The 23123-nt window shown below is 34.4% G+C and overlaps 1 long non-coding RNA gene across 4 annotated transcripts in view; it reads right to left on the bottom strand.

Moving 5' to 3' along the window:
• The window catches only part of LOC141560810 (uncharacterized), a 1071928-nt gene that overhangs the window by 100710 nt on the left and 948095 nt on the right, over positions 1-23123 (bottom strand). The gene's annotated exons all lie outside the window — the stretch shown is intronic.

Raw genomic sequence — 23123 nt, 5'->3', positions numbered from 1 at the left:
GCCACAAAAATAAAGTCAGATTTAAATAATTGGAAAGACATTCAATGTTCTTGGATAGGCCGAGCGAATATAATAAAGATGACAATACTCCCCAAACTAATCTATTTATTTAGTGCTATACCAATCAGACTCCCAAGAAACTATTTTAATGACCTAGAAAAAATAACAACAAAATTCATATGGAAGAATAAAAGGTCAAGAATTGCAAGGGAACTAATGAAAAAAAAGTCAGAGGAAGGTGGTCTAAGTGTACCTGATTTAAAGCTATATTATAAAGCAACAGTCACCAAAACCATTTGGTATTGGCTAAGAAATAGACTAGTTGATCAGTGGCATAGGTTAGGTTCACAGGACAAGATAGTGAATAAAAATAGCAATCTAATCTTTGACAAACCCAAAGATCCCAAATTTTGGGATAAGAATTCATTATTTGACAAAAACTGCTGGGAAAACTGGAAATTAGTATGGCAGAAACTAGGCATGGACCCACATTTAACACCACATACTAAGATTAGATCAAAATGGGTCCAAGATTTAGGCATAAAGAACGAAATCATAAATAAATTGGAGGAACAGGGGATGGTTTACCTCTCAGACTTGTGGAGGAGGAAGGAGTTTGTGTCCAAGGGAGAACTAGAGACCATTATTGATCACAAAATAGAACATTTTGATTACACCAAATTAAAAAGTTTCTGCACAAACAAAACTAATGCAAACAAGATTAGAAGGGAAGTAACTAATTGGGAAAAAATTTTTACAGTTAAAGGTTCTGATAAAGGCCTCATCTCCAAAATATATAGAGAATTGACTTTAATTTATAAGAAATCAAGCCATTCTCCAATTGATAAATGGTCAAAGGATATGAACAGACAATTTTCAGATGATGAAATTAAAACTATTTCCACTCATATGAAAGAGTGTTCCAAATCACTATTGATCAGAGAAATGCAAATTAAGACAACTCTGAGGTATCATTACACACCTGTCAGATTGGCTAAGATGACAGGAACAAATAACGATGAATGTTGGAGGGGCTGTGGGAAAACTGGGACACTGATGCATTGTTGGTGGAGTTGTGAAAGAATCCAACCATTCTGGAGAGCAATCTGGAATTATGCCCAAAAAGTTATCAAAATGTGCATACCCTTTGACCCAGCCATACTACTACTGGGCTTATATACCCCAAGGAACTACTAGAGAAGGGAAAAGGTCCTGTATGTGCCAAAATGTTTGTGGCAGCCCTTTTCATAGTGGCTAGAAGCTGGAAGATGAATGGATGTCCATCAATTGGAGAATGGTTGGGTAAACTATGGTATATGAATGTTATGGAATATTATTGTTCTATAAGAAATGACCAACAGGAGAAATACAGAGAGGCTTGGAGAGACTTACCTCAACTGATGCTGAGTGAAACGAGCAGAACCAGAAGATCATTATACACTTCAACAATGATACTGTACGAGGATGTATGCTGATGGAAGTGGATTTCTTCAACATAGAGAAGAGCTAATCCAAATCCAATTGATTAATGATGGACAGAACCAGCTACATCCAGAAAAGGAACACTGGGAAATGAATGTAAACTGTTATTTTTATCTTCTGAATCCAATTCTTCCTGTGCAACAAAAAATTCGGTTCTACACACATATATTGTACCTAAATTATACTGTAATATATTTAACATATATAAGACTGCTTGCCATCTGGGGGAGGGGGTTGGGGGAGGAAGGGAAAAAATCTGAACAGAAGTAAGTGCAAGGGATAATGTTGTAAAAAATTACCCATGCATATGTACTGTCAAAAAATGTTATAATTATAAAATAAAATAAAAAATTAAAAAAAAAAGTTGAATAGATGTTCAAATTTATGAAATTAGAAATTAAAGTGTTAGTATTATTATTACACAATCAAAGTGTTAGTATTATTTATTGTATTAGTATTATCATGGCACAATAAGCCCTTTGAAAGCATCTCAGGGACCCTTATGGATTCCATAACCACACTTTGAGATTTGCTAAGCTAGTGGATGGAAAGTCTCAGAAACACTTGAGTTTGGGTATTGTCTTTGAACCATTCTGTAAATGTGACTCCAGGCAATTAACTAGTGTACCAGTCAAGATATAAGACCATAAGTAGCAGAAAAGGTGCTGATTTTCATTGGCAGAGGGAGTTTTTTTAAATCAAAAATTCCTTCTATTAATGAAATATGGATCCAGGCCAAAGAAATCAATAAAGACAAAAATATATAACTTGCTTATCTCATAGGTTGTTATAAAAATCAAAACATACAAAGTATCTAAGTTTTGCTTAAGTATAAAATTAATCTCTGTGCTTTATAAATGTAAATCATTAAATAAGTGTTAGTTATTTTAATTACTGAGGTCCCACAGCCTCTATCTAGAGTAGTTTTATTTCTTAATTTCTCATTAGATTTGTAGTCAGAAGGGAGCATAGAAACTACCTAGTTCAATTTCCTTCATTTACAAGTGAAGAAACTGAAGTCTAGAGAGGCAAAGTGAATTCCTGAGTCACACAAGTAGTACTTAGCAACAGGCTTAGATTCTAACCTAGGTTCTCTTATTCTAAATGCAATACTTAGCCCTAAGCATAGTACTGATACATAACTGGTACATAATAAATGTTGGTTGACTTGACTTTTCACTGAGACACTTTGCCTTTTTAAAAAAAGTATTGTTTGCACAATTATTTAACACTCCATTTCATTTCAGTACTGTTGACAGACTATATTTTACCATGTCTTTGGAGATGAATTTTTCCTGTAATATACATTATATGTAATAGCCATTGTCATTTATTTGAGGATATTCTTTGAAAGATTTCATTCCTTTGAAACTATGATAGTAATATTAATAATTTTAGCTTTTTATTTAAAGAAGAATATAATAAAAGACACTAGAAAGGCTACAATGCACAATAGAATTGATTATACAAATGGATGCTGGATAACATAGATATTGTAAAGGGAAGGGAAATATATTATATCCTGATTTTCCCATTGCCATGTTTTTGTATTGAGAAAAATAAAATCCTCAAAGTTAGGGATAATTTTTTTAATTTAGGTTTTTTATTTTCAAAACCTATGCATTGATAATTTTCAATATTCATCCTTGCAAAACTTTGTGTTCCAAATTTTCCCTCTCTTCTCCCATCCCCTCCCCTAAATGGCACGTAATCTAATATATGTTAAACATGTGCAATTCTTCTGTATATATTTCTATAAATATAATGTTGCACAAGAAAAATCATATCAACAAGGAAAAAAATGAGAAAGAAAATGCAAGTGAACAACACAAAAAGAATGAAAATACTGTGTTGTGGTGATCCCTACTCAATTCCCATAGTCCTCTCTCTGGTTGCAGATGGCTCTCTTCATCACAAAATCACTGAAATAGACCTGAATCACCATTGGTGAAGAGAGCCAAATTAGGGATAATATTTAACCAAACTACTTTTGAGTATAACTTTTAAAGGAGTGCCACACTTTGTGTCTTAAGGAGCTATCATTTCACTAATATTAGTGCTCTTTCCAACCTTGCTTGTTGTACAAGATGAGGGCAAAACCACTTTCTTCCTCCTCTTTCTCTCCCCCAGAGAGAGAAAGAATGGAATAGAAAATGTGTATCTTTTATGTCTTTATAAATGACCCAAATCTAAAACATTTATGATCTTGAGGCCAACCTTTGGTGACAATACTGGATAAGAACTTTTGTGGTGGTATTTAATAATTGCTTATTTTGTTCATACTAATAGTGAGGAAGAAAAAGAAGTGTTCCATAAACATCAATATTTCTGGCAACCAATTTGATTAATCTACTAAGATGATTGTACTCTTATAAGTGTTAGGTCACTAAAAATTCTAAAATGGCATCCAAAAGGGATGCTTCTTCTATTGGAGGCATTTCTTGTCTACTCACCTCAGGAATTAAGAGTCTTTCTTTCTAATATCACTTTCCAGCTGTATTCTGTTTACAACTTGTACGTATCTATTAATGTACAATGACTTCTCTACCTTAGAATATAAATTCCTTGAGGGTAGTGACTGTTTTGACTTTCTTTACATATCAGTTTAGCACTTTAAAAGGCATATAATAAGTTTGAAAAATGCTTGTTTGTTGATAGATTGATTGACTTAGTAAGATGGAAAAAGTGGAGACTAGGGTCAGAACCACTACATGTGCAAATCTGTTTAGTAAACTAGGGTTCTATGAAGAAAATGTTGTATTATATACACACTGACCCTGAGTTTTTTAATGATAATAATTTCATAATAATAATGGCTTGTACTTGTAACTATTTTATGGTTTATAAAGTAGTTTCAATATGTTATTGAATTTAGTACTCACAGAAATCCCAAGAGCAAAGTAGTACAAGTATCTTTATTTTAGAGATAAAACTAAGACTTAGTGAGGCCAATTTACATGCTTTAAGTCAAAGAGTTGGTAAATGAGAGTCCTAACTCAAGCACAGATTTTCTGATTCCAAATCCATTGTGCTTTCCACTACATCTCACTAATTCTGGGCATTTAAAATTCAAGAGTAAAGTAGACAAGTTTGGTTTTCACAGAGATAAATAACTGTGGAAAGTCAACAACTCCTCAGTTTATATGCAAGGCTGACATTAAAGAAAGATTTTATTTAGAACTGGAAGAACTAACACAATCTTATTGCCAGGACAACTCAATTCTTTTTTCTATCATCCTCTTCCTTTATGTTGGGAACTAAGGTTAGGCAGGAACAAGTATCCTATATAGGGGTAGAGCAATCTGATTCTCAGAATAAAAGGCAAGGCAGAATTAAGTAGAAGACATGTATGATTGGTGAAGGTAATTAATAAAATCTGGAGGAAAAAAACAATGAAAAGAATACAAAATAACTTCAAAGGAATGAGGGAAAATTTGAGGAAAGAGTCTTTGATTTCCTCTTAATTAAATGGATTTATACGCTATTCCTTAAATGTGATGGTCTTTCTATAACTGTTATTTGATAGAGTCAAATATGTATTGGAATAAGTCTTTCTGCAATAAAGAAAAAGTGATCAGGAGTGTAGCTTAAAAGTACATTTACAATATTTAACCAGGTGTTAGTTGCCTTTTAGTCATGTCTGATTCTTTGTGATGTCATTTGAGATTTTCTTGGCAAAAATACTGGAGTAGTTTGCTATTTACTTCTTTAGCTCATTTTTTTAGATGAGGAAATTGAGGCAAACAGGGTTAAATGATTTGTCCGAGATTTGATTTGAGCTCAGGTCTTCCTTTACTCCAGTCCTTGTTCTCTATCTACTGAGTCACCTCACTGCCCTTAAATTTAGCCAGACAGATAATTATAATTCTAGCCTGATACTACCCACTACTCACAGAGGAGTGGGGCAGCAAGTTGGGTAATCTCAGTCTCCTGAGCCCTACTGATAGGAGTTAGTTTCCTTTGGAAAAGATGCTCAGATTTGATTTTAGAAATATCTATTCATGCCTCCCTACAAATCACATTTAGACATAACCATGTAAAACCTCTTAATCTGCATGGGCACCAAACACTGGTCCATACACACAACTTATAAATTTAACTAATCAGCCTTATCCATTTGACAGTCCAGATAAAAATTCATTTGGTAGCTAGGTGCCCTGGGCTTAGAGTCAGAAAGAACTAAGTTCAAATATTACTTCAGATCCTTACTAGCTGTGTGGCCCTGGGCAAATCACTTAAGCTCTTTTTGCCTTAACTGTAAAATGAGGTAAATGTTAGCAACTACACCCAGGACTGTTGTGAAAATTAAATGACATAGTATTAGTAAAGCATATAGCACAAAAAAAGTGCTTAATAAAATTTAGCTTCCTTATTCCTTTTTTTCCTGTCATTTTTTGGGATAGATATTTGTCTAACTTTTGAAATTTCTCTTGCTAGTGTAAAACTTGATGCATCATTTTATGGGACTTTTGGGAAGGATTCAAGGGTTTTGCCAATCTATAATTGAAACATGCCCACATAATTAAAAATCAAGTCTGAAAAAATCAATATTCTCATTTGTTTTTATTAAGATGCTAATGAATTTTCAAACTTAAGATGGATATATATATATGAAGAGAAGAAATGATTTTATCTTTTGTTTAGCAATTATCAAGTATTTCTGTAAGAAAAGTATATATGTTTCCTTGAAAATTCTAGGACTAATGCATGATTTACATTTTCTTCCTGCTTACCAAAGTAGGCATTTGTCAATTATGCTTCTGAGAGGGGTGCTGTTCTAAAGAGGTTATTGCTAAATAATCATCTGAGTAAAAGCCATTTATTTAAAATACAATTTCTGATGCATGTTTACAAAGCAAGCAGCACAATCTAGCAAGGAATGGTGGTACCGGGCTGGCTTTCTCCTCTCTTGTTCTTAGCCTTCTGTTTATTGGGATTGGATTCACATCATGGCAACTTCAAACATCCATTAAAAATTGAATTACAGTATGTGGAAATATCTCTCCCTGCAACTCAAAGTATTGAGTAGCAAGCAACCAAACTGATTTCTTTGAGAGGCAAGCAGGAAACCGAGGTCCAGAAAGATGTACAAAATATCTCACTCTGGGATGTACAAAATTCACAGAAGAAATATGACTACAAGCATCCTGCTTCCCCCCCCCCCAAATTGCTCCCTTGATGAGATTTTACTGGACAATTGTTTTTATTAAAGAAATTGGAAAGTTTCTGCTTTAAAAATTCAACCTGAAAGAAAGACTCTGAAGAAGTGGGAACGTCCTTGATGAACAAAGTCTGAAGCAACATTAAATAAAACTTTGTGACTACATAGGCCACATCTTTTAAAAAAAAGTACATAAAAAGCTTTATAATCCATGAGCCATTATTCTCCACAGAACAGAAGTCATATGTTATCAACTTCATTTTAGAGGTGAGTAGACTGAGGCACTGAGAAATTAATAGTGAAGTCCCTTGAGTTTCTATAGATACTTTCCCTCCTCAATTAATTGACATACACATCTAAAGGACAGAGTAGTGTGTTGGAAAGAGAATTTGGATTTGAATTTGGAATTAGAAGAAATGGTTTCAACAAAGCTCTCTCCCACTTCCTAACTTTAAAAAGAAAGAATTGGTTTAGATGAACTCTTCAGATCCTTTCCAGCTCTAAATCCTGTGATCTATTTTTTATGTAGTGTGTGAAGGTAAGGGCATGTATTATTATTCTCTTTATATTGCTTTATCATATTGAGAATTTAAATGACCATCTAAGGTTAGATGACTTGATTCACCATCTGGCATTCTACCTATATTCAGGAAGAGTACTTATAACTCATATATTGCCCCAAGTTTTACAATTTGTTCCATTATGAAAATTTATGAATCAGAAGTTCACATGCATTTTCATGTTAAAGAAATATTGAAAGGAAAAGTAGCATCCCTGCCTTAAACTACGTTTGGCATCTCTATTCAGTGCTTCCATTCTGTTATTATAAAGGTCACTGAAACAAAATAATGGTTTGTAGCTCAGCATTTAACTCTGGCACCAGTAGGTTTGGTTTTCTTTTTGGTAAATGCTAATACAATTTTGCAGTGTTGCCCACTGTTGGGAAATAATCTTTTCTGAAAACAGACATTTATTGGGAATGATCAGATCTACCTTTCATATAGTTATTGGCAACTGTATTCTTTATCCACATCTGAATACATATTCATGTATTACCTTGCTAGATGGCATTCAGATTTGTTGAAATTCTTTCTAATGAAGTTGCTTTTACAAATTTAGGTATTATGTTAGAAAAGGTATATTCTTCTTTCTCTTTGTAGAATATAACCCCAAATTATCTAAAATTAATGCATGATCAGGAATAGCTCTACATAATTGAGGATTTAGATAAATAAGAGATAGTTCTTGGCAATGGACAATTTTGAATGTCTGAAGTTTGTGTGTGTGTGTGTATACACATATACTCACAATATACATATATATATGTCAGAGTATAAAGTAAGGGATAGCTCCCTGGAGGGCCTCAGGGTCAGCCAGAGTCAGGCTAAATCAAAGTCCTTGGTTTTTAGGGGGAGAAGTGAAGGAGACAGGCAAGCTGCCATGTGGCTTGCCAAAGACCTATCCTGGATTCTGGAACCCAGACTTTCTATCCTCTCTCCTTCTTGTCCTGCCATCAAGTGACTCTGACTTCTCTCTCCTAGCCCTCCAATCCTTGCCTATGATTACCTCACCACCAAGCATTCAGCAAGCACCAATGGTGAGGAGAGCCATCACATCACCATCTCTTCTAAATATGTATATAGAGCCATTATCTCACATTGAATAGGTAATTAGCCTTAAGTGCTCGGTTGTCTGATTCAAGCACACCTTTTTGGAGTTTCAATCTTCTCCATCAGAGCACACATATGAACATATATGTGCTTTTTTCTGTCTATTTATCTGTGTCTATATCAGAGCACATATACTAATTCTACTCATTCAGATTTGGTTACTGCCCTTCATTATCATACCATTTCTTGTTTATCTAAACCCTTTATAAATACACATATCTGTTTAAGTGTCTACACAGATAACTTAAAAAAAAGAAAGTCCAAGGAATGTCTTGGACTTAGATATCAGTTATAATATAAAATAGATTCTTATTAATAGCCATGCTTCTCTTGATGGAGAAGTATATGATGTACAAGTATGCTTCTGTAGCCCAGCATTACCTTGGAGATGCTGTATACATCAGTCAATTGTAATAATTTCTGGCTAATAAAAAGGGAATGGAATTTCTACATAATATACCACTTTGCAGATTAAAAATCTGAGGAAGAGAGGAATTAAGGAACTGGCTTTGGAAGAGTGTTAGCATCTCTTTGTCATTGTGTGTTGAGTAGAAAGGTAAATAGTGTAGGATTCTACTTAGAAGAAATAGCATCAGCTTTTGGTTCAGTAGCCAGTTCAAAGATGCTCATTGGATAAGTCATAAAGCCTTAGAATATAACTTCTAGAGTATCCTCAGGGTGAATTGAATGAAAGAAGTATAACATCTAGTGAAGGGTAAGTCTTATAAGTCTTATTTCCAATTTTTTGTTATCTGACAAAAATTATCTGATCAAATAGGAAGGAAATCTGTCAAACAAAGCTACTTATGGATTAGTCTAATTAATTGTACACATATTGGGTATTAGCATGGTCTGACAAAGTAACTTGATTGAGAAAAATTTGCTATGGTGATAGGTGCAGGCAATCTTGCTTGTATTCTGAGCCTTTAGCCACCAGATTAAGATTTTATGTTAACTCCTACTTACCTAGGGAGCACATTAGAAATTTTGTATTACTAGCTTGTCTTGAAGGTATCATTAAAAAAGAAAGAGAAAAGAAAACTGACAATTGCTAGCAGGACCAAAGCTAAAGTCAGCACAAGAGAAAATGTTGTTAGTAGCTATGGAAGATTTGTCATAAATTTGCCAAATTTTATATCTGACCTAGAAACTTTTTGCTTAATAGTAAAATAGAAAGAAACATGCAATCAAATAATCTACTTCTAACAAATTTAAATACTAGGTTTCATTTCATGCATATTACAAAATTTCAGGACATTTCAAAACAGAGATCTTTTTTTGCCAAAAGAGAAAACCCATTCTTCTATAAAGCTAAAAGAGAAATTTCCCAGTATCACCTGATATTCCTTTAAAATAACAGTCAGTACTTCACTTTAAGACTTTGGATCATAGTGTTTCTGTATTCCAAATCAGCTAATGTTGTACAGAAATACTTAAGAAAGCATTTTAAAAGTCAGTGACAGTGCTGTTAAAAACAAAAGCATAAAGAACCAAAGAACATAATCCTTTTAATATTAGTCAATGAACAGTGAATGATTTGAAAGAGGTTCTACTTTCAAATAGGTCACACTGTTGAAAAACAATCATAACCAGGTTTCCTAATTAGTTTTTATTAAATAATTGCATTACATAAAATCCATTCATTGTTTATATTACATTTTCTCCATGCACACACCAAAAATGATAGTCTTTTATGCATGTCTTCTGGGAAAAGCATTATGGTTTCTCTGGAGGTTAGATATAAAGGAAGTTGTGGTCTTGACTACAACAAGAGCCCATAATAACATAGGTGAATTAGGGCAAGCATATTATATTATTAGCTGATAGAAACACACACATAAACAAGCCCTAAAGTTATAAATAGCATTGAACTGGAAATGATAGGAATCTTAGAAGGCAGTGCCATGTCTTCATAGAGAGCATAACATAGAAGAACTTTGGGAGCAGGTTAATATGGACAATGAACTTTGGAAGAGCAATTTTCAAGGAATTGAAACAGGATGAATTGATTCAAGAGGGATGGGAAAGTCTAAGAAAAAATTAAAGTTCTAGCAACATAGTTACAATTGATAAGTAAGAAGTGGGGAATATGTCTAAAGAGACTGCAAAGGGAATATGTAGATTTTAAAAAGAAACAGATAAGAGGAAATAAACAGGTAACTGAAGGCAAATACAAAACAGTGGGATAGTCTTATGTAAATAATTTTCACAAAGTTATAGACTAAAATTAGATGAGGCTTACTTTAAATGCTAAATATAACAAAAAGAGAAATGAAGGAGGAAGTGATGGTATTCATGCTAAGAGTAGAAAGGAAAATGCTAAGATATGATAGAGATAAAGTAAAACTATAGCAGTACAGTTTTGAGGATCACTTATGCAACTTCCCCACACATTGCTCTATGATTTCTCATAGAGCAGGCACTAAATCTTTCCTCAGGACCCTCAGGATAATCACGGTTGAAGGAGTAGTTTCCCTAATATTTTTGTTCACAAGCCTCACCAGGCTTGTTCATAAGCTAGACAGACTTAATTAGATTCTAAAAATAAGTATTTGGTAAGGTCAATAGTAAGAACAACTGATACAAATACCTTCATTCCTCTCACAAAAAACTCTACAAGGTTACTTACTCAAAAAAACTTCCAAGGGTACACTCTTCCACAAGTACATATGAAATTCAAAGGAAAGTTCCCCTTTATGGAGCTCTCATAAGGGCTGGCACATGAGGAAAAGGCAGGTTAAGGTTAACTCTTCCTCCATTCTTCCCTTGTCTCTCCCCTGCTCCACTCCCATGGCCCCAAATTTACACCGGCATGGCTTAGGATACTTGCCTTAAAATAAAAATTCTTTCTCTTAAGGAAGGATAAAATTTGGTGAAAAGAAGTGGAAGAGGCAGCCTAACTAATAATAGCATGTATGGTTTCTCTGATGTGAAAATCTTAATGTAGAGGAAGAAAAATAGGTTGAGTCAGACTTTACTGCAATAACAAGGGACATAAGGATAAAAAGGGAGGTTTAGTTCTTAGGAAGGAAGTTTGTAAGGCCTTTGCTTAAGAGCTAGTATTAATCAATAAGCATTTATTAAGTGTTTACTAGGTGACAATCACTATGCTAGGCGCTGGGGAAAGGAATACAAAAACACAGTATTCCTTGCCCTCATGGTGCTTAAATTTTACCTGACAGCAACAAGGCTACTGCTTTACAAAATGTCACTACATTTTACTCCATTCAGTAATTAGTGGAAAATTTTGCTGAGTCTCAGAAGAGAGAAAATATTTTCTGCTCTTCTTTTCTTTCCCTAATCTCCATTTTCTTATATGATTTTTGAGGTGAGAAGGACATATTTGTTCACTGGTGGCATATACACATTAAAAGACTCTCTCCTGGAAACATTTTTCAAAAATGCACCTTATTTGTTCCATTAATAAAACAATAATTTTATTTCCATCCCTCAGTGATAAAAAAAAAAAAAAAAAAAAAAAAAAAAAACTTAGAACAGATATGCATAGTTCTAAAAGCAAGCAGTTTTTCAGAAGGAGCCCTCACAAGCTGGACAGTTTATGTTGCTAGGTGGTGGCAACAGCTCACTTTTTGTTTTCTCCAAGATTTTACTACCATACCCTCATAGATATCTTCTCTCCACCCCCCTTTCAGCTAGCTCTCTCTCTCTCTCTCTCTCTCTCTCTCTCTCTCTCTCTCTCTCTCTCTCTCTCTCTCTCTCTCTCTCTCATGTGTTGTCTTCCATCATGAGAATGTAAGCTTCTTGAAGACATTTATTATCTCTCTTTTTGCTTGTATTTTTATCCCCAATGCTTAGCACTGAGAGAATAAATGTTTGTTGACTATGTGACTTTTGTCATAAAGTGCAAGTCATTTAACTCTTCTGGGCTTCTAAAAAAAAGCAGTAATATCACATAATTTCTATGGTCTTTTCCAGCTCTAATATTCTATGATTCTATTTTATGGATTTAAGAGGGAGAGTGCAGAATACCAGTTAGAATCTTGTTGTACCAAATGCTGAGTTTGGCATTGTAAAAATAGCATAATTCTGAGAGGGACAAAGAAATAATAAGATTTGGTGATTGCAATTGGGAGAAAAAGGAGAGTGAGGGGTCTTAGGTGATTCCAAGGTAGTTTGGAGCCTGAGGGACCCAGAAATAATGGTTGCCATTGACTGAAATGACAATGCTTGGAAGCAAATTGGTTTGAGCAGTTGACTTAAGGATATGGAAGCCCATCCTCCAGTGAAAGATCTGATTGAGCTACATCTCATGTCAGAAGCTTCTTCCAAGTAGAATGTGAAGAAATCATGCCAAATTCTGCTTTTGGACAAGAATATGGAGTTCCCATGGAATTCAATAAGAAACTAGGCATGAATCAGAGGGCAGAGTTTGGATTTTGGAAGCAAATTATTTTCCTCTGAATAGGCACATGTTTAATTTGCAAAGTTTGGGCACATGTCCACCTGGAATCAAAACATTAGGGATCATTCCAAATTCTGCCTTTTGATTTTAATAAGGCAAGGGGAGAATTCTACAAGAGAATATAATTCAGCAGGAGTGTTCTGAAGAAGGAAGGTACAAAAATGGGGAAGGGGAGAATACCCAGGATCCTCGTTAAAGGGAATACCAACTTTGGCATGTTTATTCTTCTGCCCCAAGTTCTGTACTGTTTATTACATATAACATATATCAACATGGTCTTTCATTACCAGATGCAGATGATCACAGAAAACATTTGCTTAGAATGCCTTCTCCTGTCTCTTCTTGCCCTTGCCAAGCCCTACCCATCTTCCAATATTTAGCTCAAGCCTCAACTTTTCCAGATGCCCTGATCCACACTACTCTTTCCCTTCTCTGGATTCCTATAGTTGTGAGAGTCTATGCTACAAAACTATCAATTTATTGTGTGTTGTATTATAAGATCCCCTGGATCCTGCCTTCCTCAATTAGCTGCTGCTCACAATATACATAAGCTTGTCCAGAGTTCCCTGAGTATGCTTGACATGAAAACCAGCATGCCCTACTTTATCCCTGCTTGTTGTCTCTCTAAGAGCACAGAGGGAATGCTTTTCATTCTCCAGCATCCAAAACATAGGATTAACCTGATCAGCCTGTATAATTTGATGCAAACAAATGGTGATAAATTGTCTTCTTTGCTTTCAACTTCTAGTTAGAAATAATATGTTGATCATAGATCTTATTTTTTTACTAGACTGCCAAAATGTACTTATGATATCAGTTTTCTGAAGATACCATTGCAATTACCTTAGAGTTCTATATCCTTTTCCAACCTCTTTTTTTTCCTGAAAAGGGTAAGCATGACTTTAAGTAAGTTATATAAAATTAACCACAACTCCAAATCATGTACTTTTGTATAGGATTGGCAACTAATATTAATAATAATAATGCTGAGGAACTTCATATTATAAGAGATTTCTCAATGTCTCAGGCAACTAAAGCAACCAAAATTGCAGAGAAGATGCAATGCATATTGATAGGGGATAGCGTCTGGAAGAATTCTTAGTTCAAAGAATAACAATAATAACTCACACTTTACTGTAGCACCTTACTTTTTTAGACAGCACTCTTCCTCATAAAAAGATAGGGTCCAATATAAGCCAATGTAAAATGATTTGCCAAAGATCATACAAAAAACTGCTAGTGGAATTGAGCCGCAAACCCAGGGCTTCTGATTCTGTATCCTCTGCTCAGACTTGGTCTTATCCATCTGAGTCCTCTTTTGGTTCTCACCAACACATTATAAAATTAATCAGATCTTTTTTTGTTACTTGGCCAACTCTTTGCCACCGGGGCACCTTCTTTATTCCAGCCCTCCAATGAGAGGCTATATTATATTTTTAATTGTTTTGTGTATATCCAAGCCTTGACCAGGAATATACTGATATTTAACAACAGGTTCTCCAAAACATGACTTTTTAAGTTTAATTTGAATTATTAACATTTTCCCTATCACTTTCTTTATTCTAGACAATCAATACTCAACTGATTTCCAAGATACAAATGCTCACAAAGAAAACTTGACAGCAGCCCTCACCATCCAGTTTGGACTCACTTCAGAACATCCCTGCCTCCAATATAGATTATAAGTTCTTTGAGGAAAAGACATATTTTTCATAGAACCTTGCAAATTGAAAGGCATCCTTGAGCAAACATCTTTTGATTTTTCCAGATTGACATTCAGTTCCAGACCCACCCCCAACAATCAGAAAGTCTCCTGATAGCTTGACAGGAGCTGACATTACCACAAATCACTTAGCTAACTAGATAGCTCTTCTTTCCTCTGCCTGGAGAGGAGAAAAGATAAAAAGAACCCTTACATCCAATTACAGTTTTTTTCAATCACTTTAAAATGTAGCATAACCTTTCTCTTATGCTCTCTTTTGGCCATTATGTCTGTTCTTCCTGTCTGAACACAATTTATAACTGGGTGTAAAGGTTTCCCCTGAACAATATGGTACAGACTAGCTTTGGCCACTCTGGATTTTCATGCCTTTCCTTTCCCCAGATTTGGCATGCATTTTTATTTCAGATAGTGGAGCAGTTAGGTAGCAGAAGGAGTAGAGCTCTGGGCATGGAACCAGGAAGACTAAACTTTGTTAGTTCAAATATGGCCTCAGAGACTTACTAGCTGTGTGACCCCAGGCAAGTCACTTAATCATGCTTGCCTCAGTTTTCTCATATGTAAAATGAGTTGAGAAGGACTTAGCAAATAACTAGTATCCTTGTCAATAATAAATGAGGCTCTATTTGATAAGGGAAATAGAATAAAGAATAGGCAGAAAGTCACAAAGTCACCTCTGATCTTTCAGGAGGCCTGGATCACTTTAATGAAGCTTGTTTCAAAAGAAATAAAAGGAGCAAAACTAAGAGGGGAAAGGAGATAAACAGAGAAGCACTTTGAAGACAAAGACTAGTCTGATTGCAAGCAAGATTCATAACTTCTATGAATCAGTTTCCTTTGTTGTAAAATGAAAGGATTCAGTTGATGTTTTTGCAAAGTCAAAGAAGTTAAGTGACTGCCACAGATATATAACTAGTAAGTATAAGAAAAAAAAAATAACTCTCAAACTTCATTCCTCAAGAGGTCACTAAGTAAAGCCACAAAATAACCACAAATATTACCCTAAGTTTTTTTTTTTTTTTTTGATTAGCTCAACTATTTTCCCCATAGGAAGCACACAGAGTAAAATAAAGCCAATTAATATTTATTATTCCTACCTACCCAGAATAAATTCTTAATTGATTGGAGTAATCAGGCTACTATTTACAAAAGCTACTTTTACAATGACCATATTCCTCATTTTAAGATATTCTAATTGTATTCATAAGTCATTGAAATGTCTTGAAAAATCCAAATATTTGAACAAATAGTAGCAATGAATCAAATCAGTAAGCATTACAATAAAATATACATAAGTTCCAAAAGATTGAGAACCCCTATTATGTACATCTCCAGCTCTATTTGTAGCAAGCATGTGGCATGGTATAGTGGTGCCAAGGATTAGCTGCCATGTTTCTAGATATAAAGCCTGAAAACACTGGATGGAACAATATGCTATCAACTTCAACAACAGATGCACGACAAGCCTAATCCTATAAAAAATCATACTAAACCTTTTTTTTTTTTTTGCTGAATTATACATATATTTTCAAATACTTATAAAATTACTTTCTAAGACTTTTAATAAAGGCAGTTCTTTATAAGTACACCTTAATGTAATTTAATGTTTATACTTTTGTAAAATTTGCCATACAAATAAAATTACAAATCAGAAGCAGCATCGTGGATAGAAAACAAGAAAGACTTGGGTTCAACTCCTGCTTGTTTGTTATGTGGTTTTAGGCAAGTTATTTAATCTGTCAGTCAGTGGTCTGATTGTTGTTCTCCATTCTCAAAAAAGAGACGAAAATGGCATCATTATGTTGGGGTAGTGGTACAATGTATATGGCCAATATGAGCTTGGAAGGCGCTACCACAAATAGGGCATACATAGTCCATATGAATACTTGGAGTGGAGATATCTCTAAGTATGCACATCTCACCTTTCTTTTCTGTTTTGAGCTTGCAATTCTGCTTTGTTTATAGAGCACAGTGCCTTCTTTGGTGAGAATAGTCCTGCTGGGTAGTTAGTGTCCCTATGCTTTAGGCAACTCTTTAAGAATATAACACCAATTCAAGGCAATCCCATTAGTCTTGTGATGGAAAGTGCCGTTCACATCCAAAAGGAGAACTATGGAGACTGAATGTAAATAAAAGCATTTTTTTTGGTTATTATTTGCTGGTTTTTTCTTTTGTCATTTTTTTTTGCCTTTTGACCTGATATTTTTTTTGCACAGCATGATGAATATAAAAAAATATATTTAGAAGAACTGCACATATTTAACCTATATTAGATTGCTTGCTTTCTTGGAGTGGGGAAAGAAGGAAGGAGAGGGAGAAAAATTTGGAATATGTCATTTTGCAAAGGTGAATGTTGAAAACTATCTTTTCATATATTTGGAAAAATAACATACAATTAAAATAAAAAAAAAAAAAAACAGCTATGTAGTACCAGAAAAATGGTACCAACCTGCATTAGTAGAAGGAGCTTCTTCATCCAGTTTCTTCACCTAAACTAATAGGTCCAGTCTCTATTGCTATTCACAAATCAGAAAAAGTAAATAATTTCATCATATCATTTTTCTGATTTGAGAGTTTGGAAATTATAATAATTTAGGCCACCTCTTTCTTTCCTAAAAGTAGAGGAGTGAGAGAGGGAGTAAAGAGGTATTGGAAAGACTCGCCCCATAAAACATTTCCATGATTTTCTTGCTTAATTATATCATCCTGGGATTTAAAAGTCTCTTCCATGTATTTTAACAAATTTATTTGCCATTCCTTCCTGGCCACCTGAAGGGATTCTAGCTACTTTTTTTTTTATTGATTTCAATGTGCTTAAAAGCTTAGAGATCCAGCAGACAAGGTACTACAGATACTGGTGAGTCAAGAGAAGACATTCTTTTCTCATAGCCAATAACACAGCAGGACAGTAAGGGGCACTTAACACTTCCTCTCCCAGGGAGTTGGTAAGAAAGAAAAATAAAAACCAAAAATCAGTCCTATGTGCAACCTTTTGATCCCACTATGAGATTGGAATGAAATTTTTCATTGATTTCAGCTCTTGTGGTTTCCCAACTGAGGCATTTTGCTTGGACTCTGACTTCATTAGAAATTCTATGGATGTGAAAATATGTCAGTCAGATTGTCTTCCTCTGAATGAAGACTTAACTGACAGGCGTAGAAATGTTACCTGCATCAAGAAAGAATACAATACTTTCTACCAGGCAAGTGGGACTAAATTCTTATCTTCAGTACCTGGGTAAATTGTTATAGGGTAGAACATGTGAGTTGACGCTAACCTGGGATTACAATAATTAGCAGAAAAGCTGCCAATGGCCCTTTCTGTGGAGGCTAGAAATTGGAAAATGAATGGATGCCCATCAATTGGAGAATGATTGGGTAAATTATGGTATATGAATGCTATAGAATGTTATTATTCTGTAAAAAATGACCAGCAGGATGAATACAGAGAGGCCTGGAGAAACTTACATGAACTGATGCTGAGTGAAATGAGCAGAACCAGGAGATCATTATACACTTCAACAACAATACTGTATGAGGATGTATTCTTTTTTTTTAATTTAATTTTTATTTTATTTTATAATTATAACTTTTTTTGACAGTACATATGCATGGGTAATTTTTTATAACATTATCCCTTGCACTTACTTCTGTTCAGATTTTTTCCCCTTCCTCCCCCAACCCCCTCCCCCAGATGGCAGGCAGTCTTATACATGTTAAATATATTACAACATATTCTAGATACAATATATGTGTGTAGAACCAAATTTCTTGTTGCACAGGAAGAATTGGATTCAGAAGGTAAAAATAACAGTTTACACTCATTTCCCAGTGTTCCTTTTCTGGATGTAGCTGATTCTGTCCATCATTAATCAATTGGAATTGTATTAGCTCTTCTCTATGTTGAAGATATCCACTTCCATCAGAATACATCCTCGTACAGTATCATTGTTGAAGTGTATAATGATCTTCTGGTTCTGCTCGTTTCACTTGGCATCAGTTGATGTAAGTCTCTCCAAGCCTCTCTGTATTTCTCCTGTTGGTCATTTCTTACAGAATAATAATATTCCATAACATTCATATACCATAATTTACCCAACCATTCTCCAATTGATGGATATCCATTCATCTTCCAGCTTCTAGGCACTATGAAAAGGGCTGCCACAAACATTTTGGCACATACAGGTCCCTTTCCCTTCTTTAGTATTTCCTTGGGATATAATCCCAGTAGTAGTATGGCTGGGTCAAAGGGTATGCACATTTTGATAACTTTTTGGGCATAATTCCAGATTGCTCTCCAGAATGGTTGGATTCTTTCACAACTCCACCAACAATGCATCAGTGTCCCAGTTTTCCCACAGCCCCTCCAACATTCATCATTATTTGTTCCTGTCATCTTAGCCAATCTGACAGGTGTGTAATGATATCTCAGAGTTGTCTTAATTTGCATTTCTCTGATCAATAGTGATTTGGAACACTTTCATATGAGTGGAAATACTTTTAATTTCATCATCTGAAAATTGTCTGTTCATATCCTTTGACCATTTATCAATTGGAGAATGGCTTGATTTCTTATAAATTAAAGTCAATTCTCTGTATATTTTGGAGATGAGGCCTTTATCAGAAGCTTTAACTGTAAAAATGTTTTCCCAATTTGTTACTTCCCTTCTAATCTTGTTTGCATTAGTTTTGTTTGTGCAGAAACTTTTTAATTTGGTGTAATCAAAATGTTCTATTTTGTGATCAATAATGGTCTCTAGTTCTCCCTTGGACACAAACTCCTTCCTCCTCCACAAGTCTGAGAGGTAAACCATCCCCTGTTCCTCCAATTTATTTATGATTTCGTTCTTTATGCCTAAATCTTGGACCCATTTTGATCTAATCTTAGTATGTGGTGTTAAATGTGGGTCCATGCCTAGTTTCTGCCATACTAATTTCCAGTTTTCCAAGCAGTTTTTGTCAAATAATGAATTCTTATCCCAAAATTTGGTATCTTTGGGTTTGTCAAACACTAAATTGCTATTTTTATTCACTATCTTGCCCTGTGAACTTAACCTATGCCACTGATCAACTAGTCTATTTCTTAGCCAATACCAAATGGTTTTGGTGACTGTTGCTTTATAATACAGTTCTAGATCAGGTACTGATAGACCACTTTCACTTATTTTTTTTTTCATTACTTCCCTTGAAATTCTCGACCTTTTGTTGTTCCATATGAATTCTGTTGTTATTTTGTCTAGGTTATTAAAATAGTTTCTTGGAAGTCTGATTGGTATAGCACTAAATAAATAGATTAATTTAGGGAGTATTGTCATCTTAATTATATTCGCTCAGCCTATCCAAGAGCACTGAATGTCTTTCCAATTATTTAAATCTGACTTTATTTTTGTGGCAAGTGTTTTGTAATTTTGCTCATATAATTCCTGACTCTCCTTTGGTAGATATATTCCCAAATATTTTATACTATCGACCGTTATTTTGAATGGATTTCTCTTTGTATCTCTTGCTGTTGAATTGTGTTGGTAATGTATAAAAATGCTGAGGATTTATGTGGATTTATTTTGTATCCTGCAACTTTGCTAAAATTCTGAATTATTTCTAATAGCTTTTTAGCAGAGTCTTTGGGGTTCTCTAAGTATACCATCATGTCATCTGCGAAAAGTGATAATTTGATTTCCTCATTTCCTACTCTAATTCCTTGAATCTCTTTCTCAGCTCTTATTGCTGAGGCTAGCGTTTCTAGTACTATATTGAATAGTAATGGTGATAGTGGGCAACCTTGTTTCACTCCTGATCTTACAGGGAAAGGTTCTAGTTTATCGCCATTACATATGATGTTTACTGAAGGTTTTAAATATATGTTCCTGATTATTTTAAGGAATAGTCCATTTATTCCTATACTCTCAAGTGTTTTTAGTAGGTATGGATGTTGGATTTTATCAAATGCTTTTTCTGCATCGATTGAGATGATCATATGGTTTTTATTAATTTAATTATTAATATGGTCAATTATACTAATAGTTTTCCTAATATTAAACCAGCCCTGCATTCCTGGTATAAATCCCACTTGGTCATAGTGTATTATCCTGGGGATGATTTTCTGAAGTCTATTTGCTAATATCTTATTTAAGATTTTAGCATCAATATTCATTAAGGAAATTGGTCTACAGTTTTCTTTCTCAGTTTTCGATCTACTTGGTTTAGGTATCAGTACCATGTCTGTGTCATAGAAGGAATTTGGTAGGACTCCTTCAATCCCTATTTTTTCAAACAGTTTATATAGCATTGGAGTAAGTTGTTCTTTAAATGTTTGGTAGAATTCACCTGTAAATCCATCTGGTACTGGGGACTTTTTCTTAGGAAGTTGGTTAATAGCTTGATCTATTTCTTTTTCTGAGATGGGACTATTTAAACTACTTACTTCTTCCTCTGTTAATCTGGGCAAGCTATATTTTTGAAGGTATTCTTCCATTTCATTTAAGTTATCGAATTTATCGGCATAAAGTTGAGCAAAGTAGCTCCTAACTATTGTTCTAATTTCCTCTTCATTAGTGGTGAGTTCACCCTTTTGATTTTCAAGACTAACAATTTGTTTTTTCTCTTTCCTTTTTTTAATCAGGTTTACTAAGGGTTTGCCTATTTTGTTGGTTTTTTCATAGAACCAACTCTTAGTTTTATTAATTAATTCAATAGTTTTTTTACTTTCAATTTTATTAATCTCACCTTTTATTTTTTGAATTTCAAGTTTTGTGTTTGTCTGGGGGTTCTTAATTGGTTCCTTTTCTAGCAATTTGAGTTGTAAGCCCAATTCGTCGGCCCTCTCTTTCTCTATTTTATGCAAGTAGGCCTCTAGAGATATAAAACTTCCCCTTATTACTGCTTTGGCTGTATCCCACACATTTTGGTATGATGTCTCATTATTGTCATTCTCTTGGGTGAAGTTATTAATTATGTCTATGATTTGCTGTTTTACCCAATCATTCTTTAGTATAAGATTATTTAGTTTCCAATTATTTTTTGGTCTATTTTCCCCTGGCTTTTTATTAAATGTAATTTTGATTTCATTATGGTCTGAAAAGGATGCATTTTCTATTTCTGCCTTACTGCATTTGATTTTGAGGTTTTTATGCCCTAGTATATGATCAATTTTTGTATAGGTTCCATGAACTGCTGAGAAGAAAGTATACTCCTTTCTGTCTCCATTTAGCTTTCGCCAAAGATCTATCATATCAAACTTTTCTAGTATTCTATTTACCTCTTTGACTTCTTTCTTATTTATTTTGTGGTTTGATTTATCTAATTCTGAGAGTGCAAGGTTGAGATCTCCCACTATTATAGTTTTGCTATCTATTTCCTCTTGCAGCTCTCTTAATTTCTCTTTTAAGAATTTAGATGCTGCACCACTTTGTGCATATAGGTTTAATATTGATACTGCTTCATTATTGATGCTGCCCTTTAGCAGGATATAATGCCCTTCCTTATCTCTTTTAATTAGATCAATTTTTGTTTTTGCTTGATCTGAGATAAGGATGGCTACTCCTGCTTTTTTGGTTTTGCCTGAAGCATAATAGATTCTGCTCCACCCTTTTACTTTTAGTTTGAATGTCTCATCCTGTTTCAGGTGTGTTTCCTGTAAACAACATATAGTAGGGTTCTGACTTTTAATCCAGTCTGCTAACTGCTTCCTCTTTATGAGGCAGTTTGCCCCATTCACATTTATGGTTAGAAGGACTAATTCTATATTGCTTGCCATCCTATTAACCCCTGCTTATGCTTTTCCCTTTTCCTTCCCTCTTACCCCCCTACCCAGTATTAAACTGGTGAACACCACTTGCTTTTCACAGCCCTCCCTTTTTAGGATCTCTCCCCCACCTTAAAGTTCCTCCCCTTATTTTACCCCTTTTCCTTGAAATTTCTGTATTCCCTTCCCCTTAGCTTATTCCTTCCCTTTCACTTTTCAATGAAATGGAAGAAGTTTCACCATAAATCAAATATGTCTATTGATACACACTATGTTCATCTCCCTCCTTTCTTTCTCTCAGATATAATAGGTTACCTTTGCCTCTTCATGAGATGTAGTACCATGACTTTACACTTTTTTATGATATAATTTCCTTTCCACCTGTAGTTTCTAAGACAAATTGTACATATGTTCTTTACATATTTTTTTGGCAGAAGCATATTTCTCAAGATTTCTTTTTACCTTTTTAGAAATCTCTTGAGTTCTGTATTTGAAGATCAAACCTTTTATGTAGGTCTGGTTTTTTCATCAAAAATAGATGGAATTCATTTATTTCATTAAATGTTCATCTTCTTCCCTGGAAAACGATGCTCATTCTTGTTGGGTAAGTTATTCTTGCCTGCATACCAAGTTCCTTAGCCTTTCAGAATATCATATTCCAGGCCCTGCGTTCTTTTAATGTGGACGCTGCTAGATCCTGGGTTATCCTTATTGTGGATCCTCCATATCTGAATTGCTTTTTTCTAGCAGCTTCCAATATCTTTTCCTTTGTCTGATGGTTCTTGAATTTGGCCACTTTATTTCTTGGCGTTTTGATTTTAGGGTCCCTTTCAGTAGGTGATCGATGAATTTTTTCAATGTCTATTTTACCCTCTGTTTCCAGAACGTCTGGGCAGTTCTCTTTGATAATTTCCTTGAAAATAGTG

Source organism: Sminthopsis crassicaudata, chromosome 3 (assembly GCF_048593235.1).
Source record: "Sminthopsis crassicaudata isolate SCR6 chromosome 3, ASM4859323v1, whole genome shotgun sequence".
Taxonomy (NCBI): domain Eukaryota; kingdom Metazoa; phylum Chordata; class Mammalia; order Dasyuromorphia; family Dasyuridae; genus Sminthopsis; species Sminthopsis crassicaudata.
The sequence above is the reverse complement of the archived record's forward strand: the minus strand, read 5'-3'. Positions and strand labels throughout refer to the sequence as shown.